Here is a 7,639-nt window from a genome sequence, read left to right as displayed (position 1 = left end):
AATCTGAAGTAAAAAAAAAAAAAAATTCCATTTAGATGCCTCCATCTAACTGAATTTTTTTGAAACTGTGTACACATATTTGAATCGGAAATTATTGAAACTGTCTTTGTGTTTTAAATAAAAATCTTTCTTTATAAATTATTTTATGATGAGAAACTCTATACTCGGAAAAGTTGTTTGCAAGACATTTAACGAGTTTCTATTCGATAGTGATGTAAAAAATAAATAAATAAATAAAACGAATTGCAATCTAGAAATTTTGAATCTTGTAATTATTGCTCATCTTTATTTTTAGAAGGTCGGTTTGAAGATTCTGTGATGTAAAAACCAATTGGCTCTATTGAATTAAATTTAAAGAATAGAGTAAATCAAATCGTAGTTATTTGCGCGCTACATATCTAGTCTAAAATTTCTATTGAATTTAGCTGACCTCCTCGATATGTTAGCAGAATGTCCTTCAATTGAGTACTCCCGATAATTGGTTTCGAAATTCTTATTTTTATTTAAATGTGAAATAGTCAATGTGGGTTATTTTCTACACTATAACATTTTAAATGTTATTAGTTTAATTTAATATAAAAGCATTACTTATTTAAAGTTCAATTGTTGTCAACGAGTAAAATGCTTCATCTTAAATGACTCATTTTTTTAAATATTCGGTTCACTCGCTAACCTCTTAAAAGGAAATATAAGTTTGGAACATATAATTATTAATTTTGAAGACTTGGCGCCTCTGTTTTAAAATTTTGCAATTATGCATCGATTGAAAATATAAAATGATGGCGAAGTATGTTGTTTTTAAAACTTCTTATTGTATCTTACTTTTTAATGTAAATGGCGTTTTGGACATCAGAGTTTAAAAAATTATTTTTGTCATTTAGGATGATGAGAAAATAAATTTTGTTAACAAAATGCATGTGAATTGTGTTGTAAATTTGACTAAATTTTACGTAATTTTTTTACTATAAAAATTCTTCACTTTCATTCATTATATGTACGCCGAAAGCATTCCCGACTTAGAAAATATGTTTGTAACAATGAATAAAATATTTTTGATAAAACTTCTCTTGTGTCTTTCAATTTTATTCTTTATTCATGCACGGGACACTCAAAAACACACCTGCATTTATGTTGCCTTCAAACGCCTTCTAAAAATAAAAATGATCAAATTAGGCGCGAATCTTAATTCATGTAAAAAAAAAAAAAAATGCGAAACGTATTTGTTTAATGTGCATTAAAGAGCTAGGGAAGAAGTTGAAAAAATAGCCACATGTGCACATTTCCAGATCCGTGCTTTTTATTCGTGAATACAGAATAGTTAAAATGAAAGAAATCGAAATTCGTCGAGTCGGAATTCTATCGATACTTATTTTATTCTCAAACCATTTTATTGCAAACGCCCTTTTCATACACCGTCATTCAGGTTTTCGGGCCCATCCGTTCCTATTGGAGCTTTATGAATATTCATATTATGCAATACATTTCAGCCTTTCTGTGGTGTTTAACAGAATTTCAGAAAACATAAATTCATATATACACTTTTAAAATAAACGGATACATACATTTTTGGATTTCTGATATACGAATTATAAAGAAAGTATTGCAATCGTCAAAAATTCGAACTCTAGATTTCGATGAATTTTCACGCTTTAGATCTCCTTGAGTGAGAAAAAGACATTTTCATCATTACATCTCTACGTCCTTCTGCCTGTATGTCTGTATTACAGTTAACTCAAATATGCAATGAAATAGACGAAATGCGTTATGTAGCCTTTACACCGAATTCGTAGATTTCTGTCAAATTTTGAACAAAGGACGTCTGTCTGTTCGACTGTTTGAATACAAATGAAAGCGATAATTACAAAACGAAGAGAGCTAGATATATATAACGGAGATACTTGTTGAATCTTGAGCCAAATGCAGTTGGCGGCTGACCGTTTGTCTGTCTGCACTTTCAAAGGCACGTAAACGCCACAACTCAAACACAATAACTTGATTTTATCTAATATGGTATGTGATTTTGTGACTGCCACTACAGTTCTGCGTCAGATTGTGATTTGAATCGGCCGGCTCTAAAACAAATTCACTCTTATTAAAGATTATGCGAGAAAGATTTGGGAAGACCCATCTTTCTCGTCATGGATGTCAAACGTAGTCTTTAAAAATGATTCAAATTTATTTTAGAAGATTTCTGTCAAAAATGATTCAGACTTATTTTACTGTTACATCATAAGAGCTTGCAAAAACGCGAAAAGACAAGTCTAGATGGAAAGAGTCAGTTACTTTCAAAAATTCTAACGCCTTTTCAATGAAAATGATTCTTACTATATTAACAAGAATTATTGTTTTTTTAAAATTTAATCTGAATAATATAGATGTTGAATAGTTGAGATATCCTTGTATCTATAAAGGAGTGGGAAAAATTCAAAAATGAATTCATTTTCGATTATGATAAAAGTTAGGATAAAAAAAAACGTAACTTCTCTTGTTAACGAAACTCAAGGAAATGTAAATAAAAAAAACGTATTCATACAACTAAAGCAGAATAAATGGTAACATTTTTCAGAAGGTACATGAAAGTCACCCAGTGTAATCTTATTTTTAGGCCTTAAAACATAATGATATATTTGAAAACGATTGGCATTAATAAGTCTTGAGTTCCTATATTTTACCTTACAAATTATAAAGTGATCGAATGAATAGCAGTGATCACGAAGATATGAAGATGGAGTTTCAATGAAAACACCTTTGTGCGATGTGCAATCGGGGATAAGGAAAAATCAGTCTATCGAATTTTCTGGCTTTTATGCTATTAACAAGGAACATATTTATTGAAATTTAACCTTGTTATGTTAATAAGACTGAAACGTATGAAAAAAAGGGAAAACAAAAGACAACACATTACCGTTTGTACAAAATATGTATATGTTACTATTAAAAGTACATAATTAATCAGTCATCTCATAGAATTATTAATTATTCCTTAGAATATCTGATCATGATTTATCAGTTATTTCATGAAATTCTTAACTTTGTATTGTATGAAATAAAGCGTTTCGTGCTTTAACGATAGAAGTCATGGCCTGTCTGGTGACGCTTAAGACATGCGGTGGTATCACATTGAAACTACTATTTTCTAAAAAATATTTCTACACGCGCGGTGGTTATTGATCGAAACCAAAGGCTCTAAAATAATATTCTAACTTTAATAAATGCCTGTAGATGTCAGCCTACTAGTTAATATCTCTCTTACGTGCAAAAAAAAAAAAACCCCGTTATTTTTAATGCTTTTACTCAATACTTTAATTTTTTTTTCTTTTCAGCAAACAAAATACAAATAAATTCAAAATGCATTCATAAATTTGTTGTGCGAAAGTTGTCTACAACATATACATTTTTTTCAAATCAAATCGCGAAAGAAAAGTTCTTCATACTTGACATCGTGGCTGATATTTACTGGGGTTTTGCTATGTGTCTTGTGGGTGAGGAATTTATTTGCCTTTGAGTAAGGTTTATATGAATAGGATGGTTGAAATGTTTCCTTTTCAGTTGCTTTCTTCCTGTATTAGTAAGCAGCCATATTCTGGGGATATTAAATGTATTTTCTAATATAGTATAATTTTCTTAATTTTTAAATGGCTTATTTAAATATTATGTTTTTTCATAACTTGTATATAGTGTTGATTGTATTTAAAGTCTAAATGCCAAGTAAAGAACTTGCCATTGCTAGCTTTATTTGAGGATTACTGGTTGTTAAAATTGTTTATTTTTCTTTTAATTTTTTTTTTCATGTTGTAAGATTGTATGAGTAGTTTTCATTGATAATATTGTATGTTTTAGTATTTCCATAAATAAATAATGAGTAATTATGCTACAAAACGAATTAAAAAGTATTCATTATTCATAAGAAGAATATGCTGTAGGTGCGCAGTGCTACTCCAGCGAACAACCCCCTCCCCTGTCCACTATAAATCTTCTAAAGGTATTTGTTCTTCCCTTAAACCCTAAGCATATAAATTAATTACATAATTTTTAAAAATTCAGAAAATGTATACTTGTGAGCTTCAAAGGGGTAAGTCTAATTTCAAGTTAGATTAAAGTTTATGTTTGACGTCTGAGTTTTAATTTTTGTTTCCATTTCTTTCCTCTGATTAAATAGCGGTTCAAGTGACCCGGCGATTTCGTCTCCGCCGTGTAATTTCTGTTCATATTTTGGAGTTCCATTAATGAGCTAAGTGTAGTTGTAAAAGCTTTCATTGGGGCATCGGAAACGAGCGTATGATTTTTTGTTTATACTTGACTATAACTCGACCGCCAGCGATAAGACATTTCTGTGCCTCGAACTTCAGCGTATTATATAGATAGATATTTCATTTTTTTAACATAATCTCCTCCCCTCCCTCCTTTTTTTAGATTTAGAATTAGATGTGAAAAATGAGGCTCATAAAGGATTTTTCAACTAGAATTGAATCTGTTTCAATTAATAAACATTAAAATTTCGATTAATGCATTAAAAAAACTGCAATATAAATGTAGATAATTTCGCAAAATTTGTTTGCAATTTGAAAAACATGGATTGTACACAATCTGTAGCATTCAAATACGGTAGAAGTTATCGGAGAAATATGGACGAAACTTCTTAAATAGAAAAACAAAATTCATTCTTTTTGCATGATGGAATTGAACTAATATTCCACGATAGTCTAATACGAAACGTTGTAACCGAATTTTCGAAATCTCGTTTAGAAATCACAAAAGTTATACTTTAAATACCTAGACAAGGGTTGAGCGGATAATTTGTTCTAAAAACCAATACCATGAGATTTATTTCTTTTAAAATTTTTTTTTATCTTGTAACTCATCAAATTTGAATTCAAATGAGTCATTAAAACTATTGAAAAGCACGAATTATTCTGTCGAATGGTGCAAGTGCAAGTATTTCAAGTGTCATCATTAAGCATGCTAGATTTGCACAAAATATTTTGATTTTCGTTTTATCAATTTCTGCTATGATGAAATTGTTGCAGCTTAAATATTTCAAGCATCTCTAACTTTTCATTTCTTTACCCACTGATTTATTCGTAATTAAGTTCTCAAGATATGCTTTTGCACAGTTAATCTTATGACAATGATGAAGATTCTAGAAGATTCGTTTCAAAATTAACGAGATATCTAAAAAAATCTGGCTCCTCAAATTCGAGAAATTATTTTGATGTAATACAATAAGCAATTATATTCACAGAAATAAAGAATAGAATCTTCTAGTTATATGGAATTACACGAATTTATCAAAATTTTAACTACAGCTTGCCTATTAAAAGAATGCCTTTGCTCCAAAAGTAAAGTGAATCCAGATAAAGATCAGCAGTTATATATTGTTACAAATTTGTAATGATGCTGATTTTATTATAAGGAAGAAGACAGTTTTTAGGACAACTATGATGGAAGTTAAGAGGATAATGGATGAATGATCCTCGTGCTTGACGATCATTTGGCAGCGAATTTGGCGACAGAATGGAATATTCCACAATAAACTGGAATTTTGATGATAGGACACCAACCATGGAGAACCTTCTAGAAGTTGCCGTGCCCTGCTTGAAAGCTACAAAAAGGCGGGAGACTGAACAGGAGTGAGTCAGTCCCTATATCCCATTTTCCTGCTGGAAGTCAAGAAAACTAAAAATGCCATCAGCATATACAATGAAAAATCCCTCCACCTAAAAATCAAGATTGAAAGCTACCAACGAAAATCAACTGCAACAATGTGTTACAACTGTGCAGGGTTCTACCACTCCGCTAGAAATTGTAGATTAGCACCCAAGTGCATCAAATGCGGTGGCAAACATGCAACAAGAAACTGTAATATCTATGAAAAGATCATGGATCCAGTATGCGTTAACTGTAATGAAACTGGTAACACAGCTGCCTGGAAAGGATGTCCCAAATTCCCCAAACTGACAACTATTAATGGAAGACCCTCTTATGCTGAAATGATGAAGAAAAACCTTAGAAAACAAGACCCCCAACCCATTCCCCCACCACGAAAACAGTACACGGAGCCCACTTTGACAGCAGCTGATGAACTCCCTTCTCTCCTAGAAACCCTCCAAATACTTAAAGACCTCAGAGAAATACTGAAAGAATTCCCAAAACTAATTGAAGCAGCCAAGCTCGCAAAGAAAACTGAAAATAAAGAAGAAAAAAAGATGATAATCCTGAACGCACTGATCGGCTAAGTCCCACCAAAAGTAAAGTCAATCCTCTGCAATATCCCAGCTTTCTGATTGGTCACCTACGTACAATAGTTTATCCCTCACCGAGCTCCGAAAACCCTCTGCATCACCCTCTCCTACTCCCCTGACAACCTGCTTTCCTATTGGCCGAGACAACTCTCCCACTCTCCCTCACCTCCAAAGACCAAAATTTCGCTTGAAGATCCATGCCACTTGCTCTCCTTCCACCATCGAGTCAAGACCCATCACAGTTATCATGGCAAAATACTAAAAGTCAAGTTTCCACCAGTTATGTCATTTAAGGGGATAGTCCTACTCCAAGGACGGGTGCCCCGATAAGCTACCATCGAGATCGAGACCAGGAGTGAGTCAGTCGAGTCCTGTAGTCTAGTCAATAGTGAGTCGACAGTCAAGTTCAGCAAAAGCGAACGGACAATGAAGAATAGCAATCGCTCGGAAGGTCGCGAACATTCGTAGGAATATTCTCTTCCTGCGGAGTTCTCCTTAAGCACTTTGTGCTGTTCTTTACTATTGTGTGCTGATGTTTGCTCTTCAGTGCTGGTCTTTTGTACTCCTCAGCTGTGTTCGTGTCTGCGCGTTGAATCCGCGTGTTATTGTTTGTTAGCGAGGCTGTCGGACGATGCATTCACAAAACCGGAGTGGTTGATTTTACGCCTTTCAGATTTTGCAAGAAATTTCCGTAACAATATTAAAATTATATTGTGATGTACTTGTAAAGTTTAAACATGACAATTCTTTAAATTTGCAAAGAATCGATCGTAATTGGAATATTGTCATTTTATTCTCTTATTACTGACATAATTTGATAACTGCTTTTACTTTTTTTTTGTTTTGTTTAGTTTATATGATAGAATGACACACATTTCATTATATTCTGACATTCATTAAAAATAATACTATCAAAAGTAATTAAGTAATTCTAAAACCTTAAAACCTATACTCTTATTCTGTTTAAGTTATAGAGAAGTCTTTTCTTGAATTTTTTGAATATATTCATATGGATAGCCAGAAATAAATGTAAAAGTGGAATTTCCACATTTCGTGCATCTAATATTTACTTATTTCTTGGGCCTTTTTAATTTTTAAAAAATTCTGGTCATTATGTGTTTGAAATAAAGATGATATCTTTTATATACATAAATAATTAAAGTACAGAGTAAAAATCGGGGAATGTAAATATGTGGAACGAGAATTTTGGTATTTTATTATTTTCTAATTGATTTTATGCACTTCTTACCAATAAATGTTAAAAGATATATGCAATACTCAAAAAATGTCAAAAATGCCTTTTCAATACTGCTACCTATTTGCCATTGTATTTTTCACATTACGTATAATTGGTAATGTTGCTTTTCCTGCAGCCGTGTAATTGCATTACAGAGAAT

Source organism: Argiope bruennichi, chromosome 6, assembly GCF_947563725.1.
Source record: "Argiope bruennichi chromosome 6, qqArgBrue1.1, whole genome shotgun sequence".
In the NCBI taxonomy this organism is placed as follows: domain Eukaryota; kingdom Metazoa; phylum Arthropoda; class Arachnida; order Araneae; family Araneidae; genus Argiope; species Argiope bruennichi.
Note: the sequence above shows the minus strand (reverse complement) of the source record.